Raw genomic sequence first — 25,617 nt, forward strand, 5'->3', positions numbered from 1 at the left:
ACCACGTCACTCCATCTCTTCTCTAGCCCATGCCGTACCTGTTTAGCCACCTCTATCCGGCCAAACAAAATCTGTTTAGGCATGCGGTGGCTGGGCAGGTGGACGACATGACCCAGCCTACAACACACACATCTGAAATGTGATTACTTTGAGTGCTGTGGTGGCGATGTTAACTACCTCACCTGATATACAGGAGGCTGTGGGTTCGATCCCGACTCACGCCTGCATACTTGGAGTTTGCATGTTCTCCCCGTGGTCGTGTGGATTTTTCTCCGGGTCCTCCGGTTTTCCCCTCCACATTTAGAAACACGCCTTGAGAGTATTTGGCTGCTATACATTTCCACAAGAGAAGCCACTTCAGCAATAATTTTTGGCCAGGTCACTTCTGAAAAAGAGCTATATAGCTCGGTGGGCCTTACCTGGTAAAATAGTAATAGCATTCTGGGTGATTTGGTCATAGGCTTGTTTCTGTCAGTAATGGACCAGAATAAATAATAAACTTCATAGATTTCAAAATTAGTTTAAATGGCTCTGTACTCAGATGTGCTGAGGAGCTGTTGTGTGTGCGGTTTGATTATGTGATTAAGGTGATTGGAAATTGGTGATGTCATTGTGATAGGTGGACATAGTTGATGTTATTTCAGTGGGTGGAGATTATTGTTGTAATCCAAGTGGATGCGAATAGATGTCCTCGTCGTCACTGTGTCACGCTGGGCGTGCATGGTGGTGACTTTGCTGCGTTTTGGTGGCCAAGGTTCTCAGTGGCTGCCAAGTGGCCGTTATTAAATTAGAAGATATGTAATATATAAACGATTGCTCACTTGAATCCAAGAATCATGACTTATAACAAAAACATGTTAAAATTGGCTTTTGAAAAGAATTGCAAACCTATTTTACCAGCTGCGATGTACACGTGGGTGTGTGTGTATACAGAGTTAGCTAGTCCTGTTATTTTATCTTTGTGGTCGTCTCTCTCACCACTTTGGGAGCGATGCAACAGATTGGTTGGCATCTTGGCCGAACAGAATTTTGAATCGCGGCCAACAATAGCAACACACATTAATACTAGCCAGATGGAGTGGCTTGAAGGCACACACACACAAAAACTGCCAGCGTGCTTTGAGCTATTTCTGTATTATTTTGGTATATGTGGCAAGAGCCACAGATGCCTGTGCGCTCCCATCTGTTTATCATGAGCAGCAATGCTGGCTCGCCCCGACCAAGTGGTGGCAGAAACAAATGTCTTCAGTTGGAAACTGTCAGGCTGTATGTGATCAAGCTCACTTGGTTGGCTGGTGTTGACTGATTGGATAGCACTGTTAATAATTGATGCCAAGTGTCAATTCACAAAACCGTTGGTTACTATGCATGGTGATTGCAACCACAAGGGATGTAGAGGCGTGCGCGTGTTTGGTCTTTGGACAACTCGTCAATTAAATGTATCGATCGACTGATCATTTTAATTGACGTCCTTTTGTGGTCAGTTATTCGCACATTTTTAAAAATGGTGGCCACCCTGACATGCTGTTTCCTGGAGGTGGGAAACCCCTGACAAGCCACGCCCAGCATGACACGGCTTGTGATGTTGTTGATGTCACCTCCCGTCCAGCGCCACCTGGGAGAATAGAAATGTGCCTTTTTTTCCCCCAACCATTTTCACGTTATCCGACCAGTCGGGTAATTGGTAGGGTAATTGCTTGCTTGTATGAATGGATAGGCCCCGCTATAATTTGATCTGAGTGCTAAATTGAACAGAATGTGGGCTCGGCACAACCTTTGCTTGCTTTGTGACCTGTATGAGAAAATGCCACCAAGGCGTTTTTGTTGGAAAACAGCAAAAATTTAATGGCAGATTGTGTTTTTTTGGCGAACATAAAAATGAAAGCCGGTAACAAATACTATTTAAAGAACTGCATAAAAAAACTTGCGTTTAAAAAAATGCACATTTTAGTGTAGTTAAAGTATCTACATTTTTTTTAATGCCATTGAAGACTCTACTGCTTTTTAGAAATGTGGTCGTGCCATTTTACATTTTGTCCTTCTGGATAAGGGAACCCTGACACCATCTCTTCAATTTATGTATGGGCAATATATATTCTGTCTCTTCTACTTTCTCCCCTGTAACCCTGAAAGATAGCGCTACATAAACACACCCCAACGATCCTCATAACCTCACAGTTTTTTTTTCAGAAACTTGCTTCGCCACCACAGCGTTTACTTTCCTGAAATTGTGTTTAGGTTTACTTGAATAATACGCGTTTATTTAACATTTCTCATTTAACCACCAAAATGGTCATGGCTGATTGCTGTTTAAAAAACCCTATCCAAGTGGCGCATGCTCCATGACTATTACAAATGTTCCGATAGAACTCTGCGTGTCTGTTCATTATTGCAATAGTGGATACGCACCATTGAGAATTGGGCCACGTTTCAGTCCCTGGAGTCTTAGCAGTTGAGGACACGAGGAGGAGGAGGGCCTTGCTATGTGGAATTTATGATGGGTCAGCAGCCCGCTGTGATGGTAGCCTCTCAGCTTCTGCCACGGAGTCGCCCACAAGTCTTTATGCCTCTACACATATAATAACAGCAATAACCACAGTAATTACTCTTAAATGCCAGTGAAATTGAATTATGCTTGCGTGTGTGTGTCCTCGCCGGGAATGACAAAGGCAGCCGGGCGTAGTGCTGGTCACACCACCACCCCGTGTGCCACGATGGCCCTCGTGTATGTATGTTGAACTTCTTCCGCTGTGCAATTCGGAGGTGCTCGTAAACAGCACTTGCCCTCTATGTCTATACAGGGCATCTTTGTCTTGGTGTCTTTGACCGATGTGTATGTACTGTACTGTTGGTGTGGACAAAACAAAAGCATGTCAAACTGCCCACCCATTTGAGCAATGTGTGTTGTACGTGTAGGACAGTATACGCACACAATGGGGAGTGTGAGTCAGACTGGGATGCCAGTGGCACAGGTTTGAGACTTGGTCATCCACACACAAGTTTAATTCGGAATCTAAATCTGACCTGGGCAACGATTAGGTTAACTCCCGCTTAAAATAAGTTACCTGTGCTGTGTGTCAAACACTGGTGCTGGAGAGACAAAGGCAACTGGGCGAGATGTTGGCTAAATGTACTCTGCTGATGATGAAGCCAAACGTGGTTTGTATAATTATAAAAACAAGCCTCTGTTGCTTGTAATGATATTGACCTTGGTGATTGGTGAAGGTCCATTAACTTTGGAGTCCATTTAATCTACGCTCGTGTAACTGTATCTTGTATATAGCTCAACAAACGTCGTTTATTTGGGAAGGTTGTATTTGTATTATTATTTAAGGTCATTAGGCCAGTATTGTATATCAACTAAATTTAGAAAAGCTTGACGAGAGGGTGCCCCATTAATTTATTTTGCCTGTTTAAAATAACCAAACGAGGAACCCTCATTGATCGCGGAATGCCGATGAAGCAATTGCGGGAAGTTCACACATTTTTTGGCGGCCTGCACGTTTGTAACAGGGTTCACCTCATGGCCACATGCATGTAAATATAGTGCAACCAAGTGGGGGGGGGGGGGGGAGGTTGTGATGCAGCGTGATTAATGGGGGCATATTTCGGGGGTTTTATTAAAAGCCTGGTCCGTGGGCTTGGAGCCTGCCTCCATAATTTTAAACCTGGCCAAGGAGCACTTAACCGCTTGTGCGCGCAGCTGTTTGCGTTAGACGGCCGGTGACGGTAAACCATTGGAAGCACGGTGTGTGTGCCGTTTGCACCGATACTTTTGGAGAACATGGTTTACATACAGGCTGTTGTCGGATTCAGGTTTTACATTAATTGAAATGCATAAAATGAAAACCATGTGTGTTTTGTGTTATGGCGTCTTATTGTACCACAACAACAACCGAGGTTATAGCATTCTCAGAAATCAAATGCCGTGTTAATTATTTAGTGAATCGTTAAAAGTAAAAGATCATCAGGTCAAGTCAACCATTGTTTCTCCAAAGAGGGAAGTTAAGGGGATGGTTGTGACACTGGAGCGTCAGGTTTGCCTACAGTTATAGACGTACACACACCATACGCGTTTTTACAAATGTTTGCACAACTTCTCTTGCCACAGTGCGTTCCATGCAACACGCAGTGGCCACACAAAAACAAATTAAACACAATCACCCAGGGTACAAGCATCTAAACGGGTCACAGTTGGTAGGAACGACCCATCCTGCCTCCTATTTTCTTTATATTTTGTAATGTGAATTTTGAGGTCTTCTGACCGAGTATAGCTCGGTTGTAACAAGGTTTCGATTTAAAGCTTTCGTGACTGCAGGGATTCATCTTCTTGGTTGTTTCGGTAAAGTCACGTAGAAGGGAAGTAATAAAATAATAAAAATAAAAATAACAATGATAAAATATTTTATTATATTATTATATTATTATTTTGTTATGTTTTGTTTTTATTATATTATTATTTCCATTCTACGTGACTTTACCGAAAGAACCAAGAAGACGTAACAAGGTTGTTTTTATTTTTGTAAACTGAACACGGTTCAAACTAAGACTTGCAGAGTGCCGTGTGGCCGAGTGACGAGAGTGTACGTGCAGTATTTAAGACTTAAGAGGAAGTGTGCCTTCACGCGAGGCTGCCCCGATAAGCCCTTGGGGGCTGAGGCTTCCGTGGCGATGAGGCCTCGTGACAGCTGCACTCGATGGGCCGCCAAGTGACTGATATCGCTCCGCACGTAGAGGCCACGGACCCACACGCACAGGATGTGGAGTGGGGGTGCAGGGGGGCCATCTGTAGCAGTCCTGCCAGACGGAGAAGAATATTAGGGTACATATTTAGCCCATTGATTCGTTTTGTTACGTGGACTTATTATGCCACGATGTAATGCTTGGCAGAGTGGACTTGCAATCCAGGGGTCATCGGTTTGATCCAACTTTCCGTGGCACCGCAATTAAAACAACGGTGCAAGTTTCTTCTATCACCCCCCCCCCCGTCTCTGTTTACTGACACCGCAGTTAGTCGATTGGCAAGTCGTGTGCGGTGGAGTAAAATGTGGTGGTGCTTGCGCATCATCGAAGACGTTTAGCCGGCATGGTAGCGTAGGCCAAATACCCTCTACATGGGCTCTCTAGAGCTCCCTTTAGTGTACGCCCTTGATTCAGCAGTGGTGTGAGTGAGACATTTTAGGGCTGCAACTTTGTCACTCTTACCTTTTTATGTATAGTGATAGCAACGTTGTACAATACTTATGAGGGCCCGTATGCTTGTGTGACTGATCATCACATTAGCAGCTGGACGATGAAATCTAGTTCAATAATGTTTGGCCCAGTTTTAAATGTAGAAAAGAAAGACTGATGGTGGGTTTTATTCCTGGGCTCCTTGCCCAGAACAAATGAATTTAGAATAAAAATTTAAACTGGTTCATATTCTTGTTTCTTTCGGTAAAGTCATGTAAATAGAAAACAAATACAAAATAATAAGATACAATTTTAAACAAAAGAATAAAATAAAATTTTTTTTTTGTAAAAATATTTAAAGAAAACAAACCACGACGTTTCGATCGCAACACAAGCGGTTTTCATCAGGCGGAGAGATGAAGACCGGCTTGTGTTGCGATCGAAACGTCGTGGGTTTTTTTGCTTTTATTATTTTCAATTTTTTATTTTAATATTTAAATTTTATCTTATTTTTTCTATCTACGTGACTTTACCAAAAGAACTAAGAATATGAATTCCTGCAGTCACGGAAGTTTTAAGTCTAAATCTAAACTGGTTGTCGTGGAAATGTGTAAGTCTTTGAGGCTAGGGACCAGATAACAACACAGCTTGTAAATTATTTTACAATCCATGGAAAATAATGTTTTTAATTTGCACTATGTTATTCTATTTGAATGAGTGTTTCTTAGAACATGCCATAATATTTATAATGAGGCATTTGAAATGATCCTTTGTCAAAGATTATCCCATTAGGCTGTTGTATCGGACAGATATTCAAACTTACAAAAATTGTTCATGAATGAAAGTTGGTTGCATTTGTACCTCGGTTTAAAATGGAATTTTAGGATTATTTCTATTTTAAACAAAGGTGGTGATTTTCCAAATAAAATTTTGTGTCTCAGAATTGAACCATGTCCAATTACATTTAACAAATACATAATTTTGGTCACACACGGATTTAGGATCTAAAAGTTGCAACTTGGATGTTTTCTGGGTCAAAAATATTTTCTTTAAGTGTTTGAAATGTATTAAAACTAAACTTTTCCGGTAGTATAACTGAAATATTGAGTGGTGTTAAGTAAGATGTATATCTTCTATATTTCCACTGTCATATGTGCCAAACATCCTAATAGAGGACCACAGAGCTTGGGACATTGTTGGTGGAAATTCTGGCTGCCCTTCCCTGCTTGTCTGTGGTGTCTCGCTTCTTTGTATCTAAGGAAAACTGCGTTTTACAAAATTTGCGTAATATACACCCTTTTTTACCATATTACGGCATATAATGTTCACACATTATGTACCACATGCTGGTACGTTGTGTTTATCGGCGCACTACCGTACACAGTAGAAAACCAATGATAATTAAGTTACAAATGAAGAAAAGTGCTTTGTCGCTACAGTTATTAAATTACATAAAATCATGTTACTGCATTGCCAGTGATGTACAAGCATACATAACAAAAAATGCGTCACGTTTCTCAATGCAATTGCTTTTAAAATTGGAAAAAAATAGATAATAGGCTGAGTTTTGGGCCATGGCCCTTCACATGAATGGTCATTCTCTTGTGTGAAGATAAGCCATTGTCCAAAATATGTCCTATTACAGAGGTATTGAGTTTTCACTCTGCAGTGTTTAACTTAAATGAATACAATATGATACTATTGGATGTTTGCTTAGAAATATATTGTTTGTGAAATGAACACTTCCAAAAAAGTGATAGTTGATGATTTGTCCGCGATGCTCGTATGGTTATAATCAGTCTCGAGTACTCGACCAGGCTGCAGCCCGGAGCTGGGATAGTCTCACAGCTCTTGGTCTTAATGCCTCATGGATGTGGCCTCGGTCCCAGGGATTGGCTTCGAGGCACTGGCCTTCATACTGGCCCTCAGTCTCGACGATCTATGATCTAAACTATTGTGAGAAAGTAATTTGCATGACCTATTGCCCGTTCGTGCCACAGCTATAGCAGAAGGGCCTCCAGTCGAGGGAGTTCATGAGAGCCTCCCTCAAGGGTATTTGGCCTACTCCTCCACACTGGCCAGATGTCTTGGAAGATGTGGGAGTAGTCTAAAACGAAATTCAATTTTATTCTACCAGCTAAGGCCTACTGAGATACACAGCTCTCTTTCAGAAGCGACCTGGCCACAACTGATAGCTCAACGAAGTGGCTTATCACGTGGACTTTTATAGGAGCCAAATACTCTAAACGCTTGTTGTTGATTCTAAATGTGGAAGGTAAAACCGGAGGACCCAGAGAAAAAAAATCTACTCGACCACGTGGAGAAAATGCAAACTCTAAATATACAGGCGTCAGGGGTCGGTATCAAACCCACGACCTCCTGTATACCAGGCGAGGTAGTTAACATCTCGCCTCCGTGGTACCCCAATCTGGTGTTGATTGGACTGACTTTGACACTGGCCTCCTGCACCTTGGCCACGTGATGTTCAGCCTCATCGTCACTTGGCCTCATGGATTCTGTTCTTCAATCCAAGACCGGAATTAATAAAGTAGAATTACTGCAAACGATCAACATTTTTAACCTGTAAGTTTCACAATGAAGTTAGTTGCAAAGTAATTGCTGTATGCTAATGCAGTATGCTAAAGGCATTTGTTGTTTTTTTGCAAATTAACATACTCACAGATTTAAATATAAGATTTTAGGCTTTTAACAAAAGTTTGATTACTTTTGTGGTGCGGACATGATTTCCATGTGAATGTAAAAAATGTAAAACAAACATTAGTATGTACTCATACATTTTAATTAGGGTCTGATTGCAATGAATGTCTTTATTAATTGACCAATGTAACATTGCACTTGTTATTTTTTGTTTACTAGGCAACTAACTTGTAATAGTGTGTGCTCTGTGTGGTTAAAATATACAATATTTGTGTTGTCAAAATCTATACGAAGAATACTAATGTATCCGAGTCTCATTTGGAGTACCAGAGCTCAACAATAATATCCAGTCTGTCTCGTGTATATACGGGAGTAGAGTTCGAATCTAAGCTGATGCGAGTTTCCTTTTCCTCTTGTACATGCATGGTAAGCTAAACAAAACACCCATGCAAGATTAATAATACATATGTTGAATAATACTGTTGTCATGTTTTATTTGAAGGTTCTGCGTTCGGACACGTGTGCATGAAGAGAGTTGCTCCCTCTGACAAATGAACTGCGCCGCTTGCAGTTTTGATATGCCAAGGAGTAAAGTCTAAATAGGTCACCACGAAAGAAGGAGGTAAGCATGGCGCTGCGTCTTTACCCTCTCGGCTATGCATAGTGTATTTCTCTTTCGAGTGTGTTTCTCTCACAAGGTAGCGAAGGGGGCTTTGAAGCCAGCCGTTGCAAGCTCAAATGCAGTGTCCGTAAATGTGAATTTGTGAAATTAACCAACGAAACAAACGCATGCTGTACCCATTTGTACTCTATGGGTGGGCGGGCAGAGGCGTTAAAGAGAATTAGGAAACTTGCTTACGAGTGAAAATTTATTTCTAGATTGAAAACTGATTTCTTTAGAACTGATTTTTGTGTTCAGTTGTCATTCTCCCGTATCTTCGACGGTGCGAAAGAAGTTCAACATGCCTACGTAATAATTTACAGCCTAGGGGGGGGGGGATTGTTTGACCATTCTTCAACATACAAATCGGTGTGGGTTGGTGAAGGGGAACGTGTGAGGTCAAGATCGATTCGGATATCACTGATCAATGGTGTTCGCTAAAACCCGCTAAGCAAACCTCTGTTTGTGAGATGCACAGTACAGTGTGATAACCAATGCATCGCTGTTCTCTTTGATCTTGCTATATATGTATGTGAGGCACAGCATTGATGCAAGTTACAATGTAATCTGCATAAAAAAGAAGTTTCCATTCTATCAGTCCCATTCTCTAGACTAATTTTTCATGCACATGAATATTTTCTTTCTATCATTATGTCAGTGTGATAGCCCACCCCCCCCCCCCCCATAATTATTCTCATTCAAGCCATTAAATGAGGTGCAAAAAAGCGGAGGTGATTTTGACATCCATTCTATTATCTGCACGGGAGAAGAATAAGTTCCGTGGAGAGAATGGAGGAATCACTGATGGGGCTGTGTGGCTTGCATTGTGTTCCTGTGTCGAAATCCCCTGGGGACTTGGCTGAGTTTAAAGATGTTTCTGAGCTTCCCAGAAAACGCCACGGAGCTCGATAATGGCACGTCATGTGGCAGCAGCAGCAGCTCAGCAGTTTTCAAGGATTTGTATTTTTGTGATCATTAAAATAAAAATAAAATTTAGTTTAAACACCGTCTGGCTTGTCAATCATTTGGTCTGCAAAGCTGTGTTTGTGTCTGGCTTTAATACTTTTTTTTACAATGATTCATACTTAAATAGGTTTATTATTAGTATCATCACACATGCCCTCTTTGTACAAGCCAGAAAAAAAAATACAAATGAATGTATCTTAAAAAAATCCCATTGAAATGATCTTTTCTATTTATTTTAATTATTTGCTACTTACACCGAATGCAAATCCATGCTGTGCTCCATGTTTTGGAAAGCAATCTCAAGTGAAATAGCGTCCGCCCAAGTCCACACTCCTCATCGTGAGGTTTTATAATTGGCTTCTAAATTAAAATTGCTCCGGGTTTGTGAGCGCCATTCCCAATACGCATATCGTTCTGTCAGACCGGCACGTTGTAGAACTACCGCAGCAAAGCCCCCGTTGAGTAATCCTACATTTTAAATTATCGTCATTTCATCCAGGGGAGCCTAGCTTAAATTATGCAAGTCCGTCTGATCTTCTCCCCTTTTAAAAACAAATACACGAATAACATTGACTTTTGGGAGACGTAAGTATGTATGTACCGGAGCTTGAAAACGCACATACAATGCAAGTTCATGTTTTTCCCCACCGTTGGCAATGCCTGCCAATCGATAAGCTACAGTTTAAGCTTTGAGATGTTTTTTTTGCCTCTGGGATGATTCGGTCACAGAAGCAGCAGCAGCAGCAGTCTCAGACAGATTGAGAGATTACGTGAAGGAATACCAATACCCCCTCTGTGAACCCTGTTTGTGCAGACACCCCATAGTATGCCAATTTAATACCAGTTGAAGGTATCCATTTGCTTGCTGCTAATCCTTTTGTTTGCAGACATGAGCATGTAGTTCTGAGATGTTGCACAAGTTGCATTTTTTGTTGTAACGCTGTGCAGTTTGATATATTTTTTTTATAGTCTTCAAACAAAACATGTCCCATGTTGAATCGTTCAAAAATGGTGGTCTCTGTTGGTGTTACTGGAGCCATTGGTTGAAATTCCATATTTGTGGGATAAGTCTGCCACCTTATCATGACCACTTTCATTCATTACCACGACCAGTTCCCACCAAGTGGTGCCCAGCTGTTTGTGCTCGTGTTATTGACCCCAAGGGGATTATGGTTCGCGTTGACTCTGGCCATGAATTGAACTCGTGAGCTCTCATGCTTGCAAGCGCCAACCTAACTCTCTATCCTGGCTCGTGTGAAGCCATATGGAGCTAGAATTTCTAACGTTCTATCCAAGCGGGTTTGGCAGCACTCTGCATTTCAGAAATACATTTCTAAATGTCTAGGCTGAGAACAAGCTCGATATTTAGCATCACAGCTTGCATAGCTATACGAGGTTAAGATTTTTTTACGTTGGAAATTTACTATTATCGTAAAAATATGGTATGGAATACCTGCATAGTCTTGCCTCAAACATAAATAAGGCTGAATTAATATTGTGAAGAGGGATATAATTATTATTATTTAAAATGTTAATGTTTAAAAAAAATGAGCCTCTATAAGAGTCACTTTTGCAAGTGACCTGCTTGAAATTTTTAGTCATGAGGCACAATCACAGAAGCGATTCATGCGTGCACCACTGCTATGGCAACAGTTTTATGAATCCGCCTTCTTGGTGATGAGGTCATAACCGAGGCAGTAAAGTTTTATTAATAGTCGTTATCTGCATATTCCCTGCCTCATATCTGCACATCCAATGTAGAAATTTGACTCGTGTGGATATGGGCCCGGGTGGTGGATAGTGTTGAACATATAAATTGCGTAACGTAATTCCCTTTGATAGCTAAGCGACATTGAATTTCAAGCCTAAATTGCTTAGGATTATATTTTATGAGTTCATTTTGATCAATGCTGGAGGTGCTAAGATTGTTGAGAAATGTAGCACACGTAGCAGTCCTATTTCTGAACTTTTAAAACCCATTGCCTTTGTGTGAGTTGGGAGAGCCATTGTTTTCATTGTGAAAAAAACATTTGCACGACCAAATTTTGTGCTCATGCCACAGCTAGAAAAAGTGGCCTCCAGTCGAGGGAGTTCAAGAGAGCCTCTCAAGGGTATTTGGCCTACTCCTCCACACTGGCCAGACGTCTTGGAAGATGTAAGAGTCGTCTAAAACTAAACCAATTTTATTTGACCATGTAAGGTCCACTGAGCTATAGAGCTCTTTTCATAAGGGACCTGGACACAAATGATAGCTGAACGAAGTGGCTTATCACGTGCACATTTATAGCAGCCAAATACTCTAAAGGCGTGTTGGTGTTGATTATAATTACGGAGGGAAAAACTGGAGGACCCGGAGAAAAAGCCACGCCACCACGGGGAGAACATGCAAACTCCAAATATACAGGCCTCAGGGTTGGGTTCGAATCCACGACCCGCATACCAGGCAAGGCAGTTAACATTTTGCCACCTTGACTTGCTTATCAACTAAGAGTGGTGTAGTCCAATTTATACTGGACGGACAGAGGTGTGAGGTATTTAAGAAATTTGCGCTATTGCTTCAACTGTCGGGCCACGAGATTGAATAGACCCAACGACCTCTGGTTTGCAAATTCGGTGTGCTAACCATTCCACCGTGGTAGCATCCATCTCCCAACCCCCCCAGTGAAGAAGTATCCTTGCGTAAAGCCGTATAATAGACTGCAAGTCTTTCAGCTGATTAGTTATTCCATTAACATTGTGGTAAGGCAATTTCAGTTATCGAGTTCACATTACGATCATTAATATTTAACGTTGCTAATCAATTTAATTTATCTACTTGGTCAAAAGTTAAATCACCCTTGGGTGTCAAAAATCGAAACTTGCTTCAAGAACCAAAACCATAACATACTTATAGAAGTTAAAGACCTCCCCCCCCCCCCCTTCCCTGCGTGTGTTCTACTAGGCTGTTGGGGAAAATTCTGTTAGTGAGCACATATTAAGGCTTGCCTGGTGCTAGTGTGTGGTGTGCCAGCACCACACCTGACCACCTTTGTCTCCCAAGTCCTGGTTAAACACTGCACCGGGTATGTTTTGAAGTTCGAGTTGACCTGGAGCTGTTCCAGGACCGTTTCGTATAGCATTTGCCACTGATGTTAGCGATGGCTGAGGATTGAACCCAGGTTTCTGAGTTCGTAGTGCACTACGTTAACCACTACGCTACCATCCTACATACGCGCTACCACCCTACATACGCGCTCGCACACAAAGACAGCTTCCCTGTATAGCCATTACACACTGTTGGAAAGTAGTGTTGGCGAGCACCTATAAAGGCTGGCACGGCACGCAAGAGGGTGGTACGGCCAGCACCACACTCAAGTACACGGTGTCATTGACCAATTGCTCTGCGCTTTTTGAACAGTGGTGAGGGTTGTCCATTGAGAATAAAGACACACTGCCATGGCCCCCCCAGTGCCTTTTCTGGCATTGCCCGCTGCGGGGAGAGCATGGCATTCATTCCCAGCGCAGTGTTGGTGTTGTACCCCTTCATTTCCAGGTGACCCCATCGCAGGGCACGTATTATGTCAACTTCTCGTCTTACGGCACTTGCTGGGTATTTTTGGCGTCATCCTCGCGTCTCGGTTGTGGTGGTTAGGGGGAGGGGGAAATGCAGAGGGGCACGTTAGGTAGTTCACGCGCGCGCGGAGATATCCTCTGCAGAATCCTTCAGCGGCTGTGTATCAGTGGGTTGTCACCTGAAGTGGCCCGTTCAATAATGAGAAGCTAAATATAACGGGGGGGGGGGGAGTGGAGGGAGTGGTTTGCCGAGTCGCTGTGGGGGGGGGGGGAGGCTGGTGAAGTGCGTAGGCAACATGGGAGGGGGGTGCTCGTGTTGGTGGAAGCAGTGGTTGTTACCAAGGGGGAGTGGCAGCCAGGGCATGTTGGTGCACGGTCCATAAGTGTCAGTCTGACATTTTCCAACTTTAATCTCCAAAGCAGCTTACCAGACATAAACCATAACATTGCTTTCCGTATCATAGGGGTTATTAGGGGATGGGGGGGATGGGGTGGGTTGTGTTTACGTTTCCTTTTGAAGGCTTATTTATTATCTTTGCTGCTTTTACAAGTACACTTGCATCTTTATTTCGGTATTCAATGCAAGGGATATTCTTCCGAAATGTGCAGTGATAACGGCTAAGCACTGCTATCACGTGACGTGCGACAGGAGCTTGTTTGGCAGATTTGGGTCACGTAACAATGCTCTTTAGAGATATTGCGTGTTAAAGGCACACTCTATAAAATGGCATTGTAACTGATGTCCATATTTAACAATATTCTCAAGAAGAAACAGTATATATATTTGTCGTAAATGCCATGAAATAGTATTCCATTGGGTTTCTAAAGGTGATTATTTCATTAACGAAAACATTGAAATTGCTCCTAAAAATTAAACAAGGGCTCTCTGAAAGATGCCTGAACATGAAGTGGCAACAATACACGACACTTGAGTCTTGTATGCCCAGAGTTGATATGTCGGAGCAGGTACATATCGTGGACTTGTGAGTCCCACTCTCTGAGCTGGACCAGAGTCGTCTTCTGATCACGGTGGAATTGTCCCGGTGAGGGTGGAAATTGAGCGGCCACGGCGCTGGCCAGGATAGTGCCGCACACTGCTGCCCTGGTTCCTTGATATGCACCCGCTGGTGCCTTGAGATGCATCCTCCGCCGCCTTATCAAACGCCGGCCGCTTGTCTTTTTTTTAATTCCAGCGCTCCTCGTCTCGCAGAAAGAGGTGGTGGCACAAGCGTGCGATATTTGCCCCCCACCTGCCTACCGCTCGATGGTCTCCACCTGGGCTTGGGGCTCGCGGCATCGCGTCTCCATGCGCTGCGCCGCGATTGTTTTGTCCGTTGCCTGTGTTTTGCGAGCGTGCCTGGCGTACCGTCCGCGGCAAAACGGCTTGGTCCTGCCGTGCCTCGGCTATTGGGAATACAGTGAGGCAAGCATTTGGCTTGCTAGGGGGCTATGACTCTGCTTAAGTCGAGCTTAAAATAGGCCATATTTCCGTGATGCCGCATTGCTGTAATGTCTCCTACTGTCTCAGGGGCCCACCGCTCGGAATATGCGTGGTGGTGTTGTTGTTGGTCGTCTAATACCTGATTCTTATCAAATTTAATGACGCCACAACCTACATTCGATAGATCAGTGGCGTAAGGTAACAATGGTCACGCGTCGTCAGTGACGGAGCTTTTGGAGGGTTGTCACCAGAATGCACCTGGTCTGTAGAAGTGCTGCTCCCAGCCCTGCACCGCGTCTGCCTATTCCATGGAAGCTGTTGCATTCTTAAAGCATTTTTTTTCCATTTCATTTCCTGCCCAGTATTAATCAGTGTTAGAGCGAAATGACAGGAAAGTGACCTTGCTATGTTCCCACTTTGAAAATATAGTTTGTTTTTTTTCACGAGAAAATCAACAATATTTGTGCAATCTAACATGATGGCAGTGCTGATCAATGTTGCTTTGTTGCCTAGAGTCGGGCCATTATTCAGGTTTTTCGTTTGTAAATACATTCAGCATTTTTTATGACACGCGAGACATGTTATCAATCACCTTAATACCACCATGCATCATGGGCTACAGACGGGCACAGCGCTGTGCTTCTGAATTGGATAGGTCAAGTCCAATCAGGCGGGGTTGGGGGGGAGGTCATCCCTATTCATAAGCAGGGTCAGATCCCAGCCGCCTGGCTCTGATGGTCACGCGACTCTTCGCATCCTCGTCTACGAGTTGCTTTTCACAAATAGACCTTTGCCAAAGGAGGCGGGGCGTGAGTGGCAAATTGATTGAAGTCGGGACTGAACGCAAATAAACCCCGCTGAACCGGGCATGCTTTCCCTGCACGCAAAGTCACCCTCGGTTCTCGCTATGAAATATTCACGTTGCAGAAACATTCTTAGGCAGACTTTTATCCATAAGGTCAAATGGTCTCCCATGCTCAAATGCGTGCAAGTGTGGCACCCTATCTCAATTGGTGGCCCCCGACCAAGCTCGCGGTGGCAATTCCTCGTTCCCATGGCCGGCTGGGGGGGGGGTGCATTCTTTCAACAGGATGACCACAGGTTAACTCCTCTCCCATTCTGAGATGCCTGCAAGTGTCCCGTTCACCACTGAATCTCGGAACAAGCAAGTGGCTCGGCGTAGATTTTATTTAGAGGCATAGCGCTGTTATTATTAAAAACCTTGTCCGCCCCGCAGATAACTGTAGCGAAACGACCACACTCTACGATATCTGGAGCCAAACTGTGCCACGCGCCCTCCTGTATGGCCTTGTGGGAGCCTCGGTACCCATAAAGTAATTTTTTTTCTTCTGATTCTCTTCCGATGACATGCGTCGTCACACGTCATCTGAATGGAATCGGAAGAAAAAAACCGAAGTACGAGTACGTACACGTACGTCGTCGGAATGGCGAAGGGTTAAACGTGTGCCGTCCAAAGCAATGCTCGTTTTAACGACAACCGGCGAGTCCGAGTGCTGCACCAGCAATGCTGCCTGGCCCTGAGAGAGAGAGAGCGAGCCCTTGAGGTGGCAGCGGTGGCAGCGGTGGCGGCAGCATCGTACACGTCGACCGTAAAGATGGGCCTTGCTAATGGTGATGACTCGTGCGTCCCCGGCGTTCTCCCCTGTAATGTTGATGGATGTCTCTGCACGGCTTTGTTGATCGTGCACAAGTGTGCACAACTCATGTTGTGCCTGTGTACAGACGCGGAGATTGCGTCCACGGCAATCACACCATCTGGCCTCCCGCGCATTGTGTTTATTGCCTCTTATCTAGGAGTGATCCCCGCTGAAATTCAGATGTCGGCTGTAATGGGTTTTATGCAAATTGCGTGGCGCTACGCTACCTGTGAAGGAGGACGATGTAATCATCTTACTAGGAAGGCGCTGCTATTAAAAAGCGCAAGTGAAGGTTAACATAAATGCTTAGAATTGAAACTCCTGGGGATAATTAATTAATTGTATGGCATATAGAGGTACTGTATTCCAATGCGTCGTCTGTGCAACGAATGCTTGCTTTTCCACTCAATTAAAAGTATGTTTACTTCGAAGACCAGTGTATAATATCGGTGTACTTGCTGCTATCCATTTGCTAATAAATTGGAATGTTCATATTGAATACATTTGTAAGTGTCTTGTAATGAATAACGATGACATATTTCCTACCCCTATTTTAACACGGGGAGGTCTCTCCTCCCAGTGCAGTCATTCGAATTCAATCTCCGACTTTGTTTCGAACTTGAAGATTTTTTTATAAAAAAAAAGCACCGATGTTTTAGTTGGTAAGACATTTCCCAACATCATCCAATTGTAATGGCATGTGTTGGCAAGGATTTGCATTAAAACGAAAACAAAGTGTTTAATTTAGATGTTAATGTTTAACACCTTCGCAGATCAATAATTAGGATATAGCGTTAAATGTGCTCACTAAGGTAAATTTGAAATGTTGTAAGATGATTTCATTTTGAGGATTTTTTCGAGAATATACTGCAACTATGCGTCAATACCTTTTTCTCAGAGTTTTTAATTGCTATTTATGCGATAACATGTAATTAAAGGCTGAGAAACCTTGCAAATGGCAGGTATTTGCTCATTTCAAATATATCTGTGTAATTCATATTCCTCACTTTTATAATAAGCAATGCATCTCGTACCAACTAATTAACTTTTTCGCCGCACCAAGCAACTTGAACGATTTTATAATTTTAATGCTTCCCAATTTCTGAAAAAAATTACTACAGCCTCATTCATAATGCAGTATACATGAATTGATTTTTTTTTTTACAAAAAAGTCAATTTATTGGCATCCTTAGATTTGTGCCTGGGCAGCTACCCCATGATTAAAAGCCATAATCTCAAGTGTAGCAAGTCGATGGTCCTCAACCTGGTGACCAGTGGCTGTACAGAAATCATTGCGTGACATCTCGTTTCGCATTGGATATGGCCACAGTCCAGTTCTGAGCAAAACTAACAAAATATCGACGTGACTGTCATGTGACTAACATTCTCTTCGCGGAGCCGGTTGGATGGTGCACCCTCTTGCTATGTAGAGGGTAAAAACATGAAGAATGTAATTTGTAGCACGCACAATGTTTCACGGACATAATCGACCGTACCTCTAAAGCGAGGAACCCAATCTCAGGCAGGAGGTGAGCCCTTTAAGTGTTTCTTAGAAGTCACAGTGGATTGAATGCTGCTGCTTTTTATGTCTCTATTTTGAACTTAGCCAACCATGCTAATCTGAGGTGTGGGTGAAGGATAACAAACTAAACACAAACAGCAGTTCTAAAGTAACAAGTTTTCAGTCGAGATTTTAACGTGCATAGCTCCAGTGGCTTTCTAATATCGGAAGGAAGAGCGTTCCAGACGGCCGCAGAAGCGCATCTGAAAGCGTACAATGCGGTGACCACCTTTGTTCGATGGCTAGCCAAAAGCCGCTTGCTGGTTTATACTCCTTGACGATATCAGCAAGGTATTGTGGTTCGTTTGTGGCATGCACTTTGTGTGTAATGCTTGCGACCTCGTAATGTATTCGTTCGGCGACCGAAATCCATTGCAGCTATGAATGTTGAGCAGCACCAGTAGGATGATGATGATGGCCACGTTCCAGATGGCAGTGGCTGCCGCGGGGAAACGACGGCCGGCTGTGATGACGGCCGTCATTTCCGTGACCACGGCCCTGCTCCGGGGTGTAGAGACGAGCGTGTGAGTTGCGCTACGGAGAGTTGAAAGAGGCCAGTTGAATTATGTTTTCTCTATGGATAGTGCCGTGAAACCTCACTTCTGCGGGACCCATTCTAACCACGGCTTGCGCTGCGCTGCCGGGCGAGATTTAGAATCGAATTCTTTATCTCGTTACCAGACGCTGATTGCACGATTGTTATCAATTGGGAAACAATGAAAACATTAATTAAGGCGTAGATTATGTGGTTTTGTTTGGATATATACAAAACTAGAAGTATGCGTGCCAAGTTTAGAACCCACATTTTTCCAAGTTATATTTTTCAAAGGCATAAGAACCCCCCCCCCCCCCCCCCCGATTTTGGGGATGCTAGACATCATAATTATGGATTTTCCTTAGTTACATGGGTGGCAATGTTCTGAGTGATTCGCATGTCTTGTGTGCATCTTCCTGCACAGAATTTGAATATTTATTTATACTGGAGGAATCTGATGAGCTATAAAGCTCTTTCACAGATGTCCGATAGGGTCACGGGATCAGAACCTTACAACAACAAACAATTCAAAACACACAGGAGTGCAAAGTACAGGAAAGGTAAACAAATCACTTAAAAATATGCAAATAAAACTTAACAATTGTTTATCTTACCAGGTAAAGCCCACTGAGCTATTTGCTTCTTATCAGAAGCGACCTGGCCACAAATGATAGCTGAACGAAGTGGCTTATGTTGAAATTCATAGCAGCCAAATACTCTTAAACGCATGGCTCTAAATGTCGATGGAAAACACCTAAAGGACCTGGAGAAAAAATCCACGTAACCACGGGGAGAACATGCAAACTAGGTGTCAGGGTCGAGTTTGAACTCCAGACCTCCTGCATACCAGGCGAGGTAGTTAACATCTCGCCACCGTGGCACATCTACCACTGACTTGTGCCCGTGCGCGAGTACGGCCGTTCGTGAACGCACACCAACCCGCCGGAATGCATTTGCAGCCATGTCCACCGAGCAAGGGATTTGTTTCGAGCCGTTTAGCAGCATCGTCAGGTTGCCTGCGCTGCGTGCGAGCGCACAGACCGTTTAGCGCCATCCGTGTGCCGTGGGAATCCGGGGCAGCGAGAAGTGGCACCCGCGTCGACCGCCTCTTATATTTAGCCGTGTGAAGTCACCAGTGCACATGCTGGCTACCTGAGCTTATATATATATATATAAACCCACTCTTTCTGCCCCGCAGCCTTTCAGCCCGGGGAAAAAGCACTTGGCCGTGATTTCTTGCCACACGTCGTGTTGTTGGGCGCTGTGTTCGTAGGGCTCCAGCAGTGGGACAGATCGACCGCACTTGCAGACTCCGAACCTTGTCGAAGTGAGGTCAGCAACAACACAAGGGGGGGGAGGGGGGGGAGTTGAGTATTTTTTTTTGACGACCGCAGAAGTTCGTTTTGTGAGCGAGCAGCTCCGTTCGCGCAGGAACGGCTCTTTGAAAACCCATCTCCTTATCTCTCGCTGCCTGTGTAACCTTCACCGCCCCCCCCCCTCCTTTCTTCCTTTCTCTTTCAGCGCCACGAATGAACGCAGCTGCTCAGGACGCTCAGCGGGATTTTCTTCTTAACCCGGGGCGGAAATACTGGCGCACTGGAGTTCCTCTGAGCGCCGTGAGTACGAAGCAATTAGAGCAAAAACGCACAGCACGCGGTCCTCGGCAGGGCCGGCGTGCACGCGAGCACGGCCGCTGACGTACGCTCCTATCGATCCGTGCCCTCCTTCCTCTACTCGTGCGCACGCACGCACATGCTCTGCATGCACATGCATGCTGTAACGACAAAAACTAAACGCGCGCATTGCCGGCCAGTGAACACTGTTGATATTGCCGGAGTTTGACGTTTGGTGCGCGTGTTCATTTGAATGAAAGTTTTTTTCGCGCATTCGATAAATTGGCCTCCGATTTCAAAGTGTGCGGCCTTTTCACTAAAATGTCAACGACATTGAGTTGTAACGTCAAATAATTGGCGTCATTTCCTCCCGTCGGTCTCATTGGTACATCGTTCAGCGACGTCTTGCAGGGTATGCCCTGAGGATTTTTTCGCAGTTGGAAGCGTTGCCAACAACTGACACTCGGCACTTTGGCAAGGCGGGAGACAAAAGGATTCCGTCTTAATGTAATTGCATGGATACCGTTTTATGATGCAGCGCAATGAGTGAGCGAGTTTTGGACTGTGTCGATCCTCGTGAAAGAAATTTCCCAATTAGGGGAAAAAACTTGATGCATTGACCCAAAGCCTTTAATGCCAATAGCTTGATGTTGTTGTATGACAGTGTTTACATTCGGTTAAAACCAACAGCAAAGTGAGGGTCAATATCTTTCAATTGTGGGATGGTGCTCATTCGTACCCCCAAGAAAGGTCACCATCTGTGTGGCAGGGGCAAGGTTATCCTGAGCACGACGACTCCTGTCAGTGGGTTGGTCCGCGGGACGAACCGATTGGGATTTTGTATTTGCGACCTACACATAGGGTCAAGTCCCCCAGCCATAGCTCACCCAGCTGCATCGATCTTTAGTTGGCGGCATTTCTGATTCGCAGAGATGAGCTGTGCTTCTCGAACTGTCTCTCGTCAATGCTTCAGTGGCACAAAGGGCTCGTTGGGATCCTGGTGCACACGTGACCAGCGGTGCCCGGTGCCCAGCGAATTAACGTGATCTTATCTTCTTATCTTAAGGGAATGTATATGGCGCCTTAATCAGGCGCTTTACAAAAGGAATTGACAACGCTGCAACATATGAATGTAATGGCGGCGATGAGGTGGATGAAATAGATGAGAGGAAGCAATCTGTGGCGCGTGATTTCGGTGAAAGCGAAATTGAGGACGGTAGATTATGATGATGATGAATGGATTGAATGAATGGCAAATGAGTGAGCGAGAGCCATATAATGAGACTATGAAGAGGGAAGAGTATAACGGTGGTGGTTGAGGGGGAGATTAAGGGGGGTCGTGGGGTGAGCTAGAGAACAAGTGAGTTTTGAGTGAGGGGTGGAAACTAGTGAGTGAAGGTGACTTTAAGAAGCGAGAGAGAGAGAGAGCGTGATTGAGCGTGAGAAGGAGAAACGGACAGAGACGGCAAATTATTGGGCGGTGCGCGGTAGTTTGCTCGCGATCCACTCGCGGCTTTGGCTGACAAATGTGAGGTCGCAGTGCTCTTGAAAGTATGGGCTAAGCTCGTCTATAACTCCGCAAGTGGACTCGTGAAGGTTGAAACCTGTTGTGCGTGCACGGTGTCGGCATCTCGTGTATAAATAATTATAATCCCCGCATCACTTACCCCGTCGTGAATTGCATCGATTCGGTCAAATCGGCCTGTCGTTCATTGACCGTCCTACAACCTCGTGTGGTATTTTTTGTTTCTGTATTTTTTTGTCTCGTGTATTACTATTGTTCTTTGATTCTTGTGTACATGGGGAGCTTTCAGCGGTCTACTGCGAAGTGAAACCACCGGAGCTGTGCGCCTTGAAATCTAGATTGAAAACGGATTTCTTTAGAGCTGCTTTTTGTGTTTAGTTTGTGCTTCCACCGCACCTCCGAGTCGCTCTGTTGGCTACGTACGGTGCGAAAGAAGTTATACACACATACATACATTTGTGGGGCTAAATTTATGCATTCATTTTGTGAAGGTTCACAGACATCTGATAAATGTATTCCAAATGCATAAGTGAGTGAAGCCAAGCTGTGGCCAAGTTGAGGGTGCTTGTGAACACGAACGCCACCGTCCAGCAAGATGAATGTTTGTCTGACAGAGAATTCAATGTCATCGTCGTCGCCGTCACTATACTCGGCAACGATCAATCCACTGCTAGATGAAGGCCCCTTCAAATTGTCGGCATCTCTTATTACGGTCCTGTGGTGCAACTGGACCTAGCACCTGCGCTCGAGCTGCTTTCATCGCTCCATCTCCGCAGCGGATGTCCTCTTGGGCACAAGTCCTCGCTTTGCTGCCACCGTCCTTGGTCTCGAACGCCGATCGTCGTCCCGTCCAGCCACCAAGTGTGCTGCCGAAGCCCGTTTACTTTTCTCAGTGCTCAAGAGTGTCTCTATTTACTAACTTTAAGATGAAGAATAACACTGTTGGGACGTACTGATTTTTGACATGTTTTCCAAATTAGTTTTTTTTAATCAAAAGCAATTCAGAAGTGTCAGAACTTGCCAGGATATTGCTCAAAACATCCGTCCGAGAGCTTTTCAGATGAGATATTGATCAGAACGGTCAAGTAGTTGTGCAGACTGAGATTCGTACAAAGATTAAAACTTCACCGTTACAGTACTTAATTGCTGTCATCATCATCATCCTGATTCTTGTCATCAATACATAATTTATCACAGCAGTTTCGCAGACGGATTGCAAATTGCGACAAGTAATTTCAACCATCGATTCAATTTAAAGTAATCAGTGCAATACAGCTAAGCTGTGTTCAATTCATTCGCTGTCCAACTCCCGTTTTTACTTTAATGTACCCTGTGGGATACATTTTTTAAAATGTTTCCAACGCAGATGGAAACTGTTGAGATATTAGCTCTGTCCATCTGCCTAAACCGTTCGGGGGGGGGGGGGGGGGGGGGGGGGACACGGTTACTCTTGTGAAGACGATCCAATAGGGAACAACTGCAGTGTAAATGTGTGTGTGTAGCTATCAGGGCCTCACCCTGCAGAAATCCGGCCACATTGATCAAAGGGTTGCAAGAAACATGGAGAGGAAAGCAGCACCACGAGGATCCGCCTTGCCGTTGACACATTCCCACGTTATTCGCGGTGAGGAATACGTTCTGGACATGCTTGTGGATTTAACACGGAGGCTTTCGTGACCAATATTATTCATAATATAGGTTTTTGGGTCAGATCGCGTTATTTATAAATGTGTCGTAACCCTCCACCACCCGACATGGCCAAACAGTAAAAAATGTGTCACGTTTTTCAAAGGACAAAATAATTCGCTTCTTTAGCCCACCGGTGTACTGAAGAGAGAATCGACAGCATTTTGAAATTTGAGTAGTACGACGTTTCGCTGATTATTACAATCAGCTTCATCGGGCAAGAATGAAGTCGCCCTGATGCTGCTCTATTTAAGACCGGAAGCAACAGGAGAGCTTCACCATTCTTGCCCGATGAAGCTGATTGTAATTATCAGCGAAATGTCGTGCTACTCACATTTCAAAATGCTGTTGATTCTCTCTTCAGCACACCGGTGGGCTAAAGAAGTGAATAATTTTGTCCTTTGAAAAATGTGACACATTTTTTACTGTTTGGCCGTGTCGGGTGGTGGAGGGTTATGACACATTTATAAATAACGCGATCTAACCCAAAAACCTATATTATGAATGCTTGTGAATAGCAAATTTCGCGGATTATGATATTGGCCTAGGAAAACTATCAAATACATGAAAATTACATATCACTTCATCTCATATCAATGTCTCGCATCACTTTATCTCTCATCACTTTACGTTCTCCATGCAGTGGTGGTGTATAGTTCCGCATGCTGTTCGCGGGGAGCCAAAATTGCGGCTCGCAGGTTCGTGAATATCAGGGAATACTGCGCTGTGCATGCCTCGTCATCGTGCGGGATGCCTCGTGACGTCCCACTTCAGTCCTCCCTTCCCCGCGTTCCCGACGATGTCGTTACGTGCAATGTTCACACGCTCGCGCGCGCTGTTTGACATCTCATTGCGCAGTCATCGGTCCGAATTAAATACTCCATAGGACGTAATGCGTGCTATAAATTGTTACAGATTGATTGCACGGGCGTGATATTGTATCCTATGTTTTTAATTTTGTGTGGGGCTAATTGGTCCTTGACCTTTGCACACCACGGAATGCTTCCTGTGGCGAAGGAGGGGGGGTTGTGCTGTTCCAAGCAAGCACAACAATCGGCTGAGCCCATCCCCCTTCAGAGGATGAAGCACCCTTTGATTTGGTGCCTGTTTTGCATGACCGAGGGGCACCCCAAGCACGTGTTGTTGTTGACCTTTTGTTTGTTGTTGATTTTTCGTTCCCATGCTGCACCCCTGGGGAGTCTAGACAAAACGTGTTCATTTGCCCTGTTAATGTCTCTTACATTCCGTGATTCATAAGGAAGATTTTTGTTTTAATTCCACGCAGTTTAAGCGTTTAATCACGCCGACGTTGGCAGTGCGCGTCTTACGCGAGTATCGTTGCTGTTGCTCTCCGTTTATTGTTGCGTTGTTATTGCAATTAAAATTACATTAGTTCACACTTGGGCTGATAAATACAAATCACACAGTGCGCAGAAAGTTCATTTTCAGTACGTATATCGGGGAATGGTGAATGTGGTTTTTAGTGGGAAGCAACAATTAAACTTGTGGTCAAACAACACACATACCAATCGGCCCTGACCAGCATGGTGAAGTATGGTCAAACAACCCCATCCACATGCCGTGACTGATACATTTACTGCCCATAGTAAAATCAATGCCCGGATAAAATTCTGTCCAAGTGTGGGTTGTTTGACCATACTTCACCTCGCTGGTCAGTGGGGATTGGTGAAGGCCTGGCTGTGGCCATACTGGGTTCTATTGTAAACTAGCCTTTTGCCCATCCGAGCACGGAAGCTGTAATATTAACGAAAATTGTATCTTGTGTAAAAAAATTAATGGCAGTGAATCTTGCACGAAAGTATGTCATCAAACACTTCACTGCATTTGACTGTAGCACTGTATTAATGGCAGTGAATCCAGCACAAAACGAAGTACTAAAACACTTCACTGCAGTTCACTGTAGCACTGTATATAACTGACCTTCAATTTGTTCAAATTCACTGCTCTGATACTTTATTCTCGGTCGCTGGGGTTGAAATAATTTGGAATTCGATACAATATCTGGAAAATCACAGAGAAATGTCTATTTTACCATAACGTAGAAGCATAAATTAGACTTACCTTTTGGCTCAAGTGCTGAAGAAATAAATAAAGACACTAAATCCACTTTGTTGCTGCGTAGAATTGTTTATTAGATTCACTTTCAATAAAGAAACGTCAAACTTAAAGCGAATTTGCGAGAAAGAAATTACCGCTCGACCTTCTACGTGAGTGTAAAAATCCACCCGCTCATGAATATTAATGACGGGGGGGAGGGGGAGGTGTGCCATGTGTAGTGACGTCACGCGCGTTACACACAAACAGACATTCTTGGCTCATCAAAGTAGCAATTGCCAGTAATGCAAGATGTAGCCAGAAACTGAACTCAGGCTACCGGGTTCATAGGGCAGTGGACGTACGACTGCGCCACTGGCACCCCATCATATTGGAATATAAAATCATACTCATAAAATGTATTTTAAATCACTAATTTTATGTTCAAACATATACATGCATATACATGCTAATTTGTGTGCATTTAGAATGTTTTTTTTCTCCTTAATACCATGCACTTTTATCAAGAATTCA

The 25,617-nt window shown here is 44.1% G+C and overlaps 1 protein-coding gene across 5 annotated transcripts in view; it reads left to right on the forward strand.

Moving 5' to 3' along the window:
* The window catches only part of LOC133353548 (kelch-like protein 9), a 122,868-nt gene that overhangs the window by 6,837 nt on the left and 90,414 nt on the right, over positions 1–25,617 (forward strand). Inside the window, exons 2-3 of one of the 5 annotated variants that reach the window (XM_061569888.1) lie at positions 8,333–8,452; positions 19,726–19,820. The gene's annotated coding sequence lies outside the window, so the exon portion shown is untranslated. Of the gene's footprint in view, positions 1–8,332; positions 8,453–19,407; positions 19,537–19,725; positions 19,821–25,617 lie in introns of those variants that run through there. The other 4 variants (XM_061569915.1, XM_061569905.1, XM_061569923.1 and 1 more) reach the window with 4 other exon arrangements.

The sequence above is a fragment of the Lethenteron reissneri genome, chromosome 6 (genome assembly GCF_015708825.2).
Source record: "Lethenteron reissneri isolate LAM-NWPU_2019-01 chromosome 6, ASM1570882v1, whole genome shotgun sequence".
Lineage (NCBI taxonomy): Eukaryota > Metazoa > Chordata > Hyperoartia > Petromyzontiformes > Petromyzontidae > Lethenteron > Lethenteron reissneri.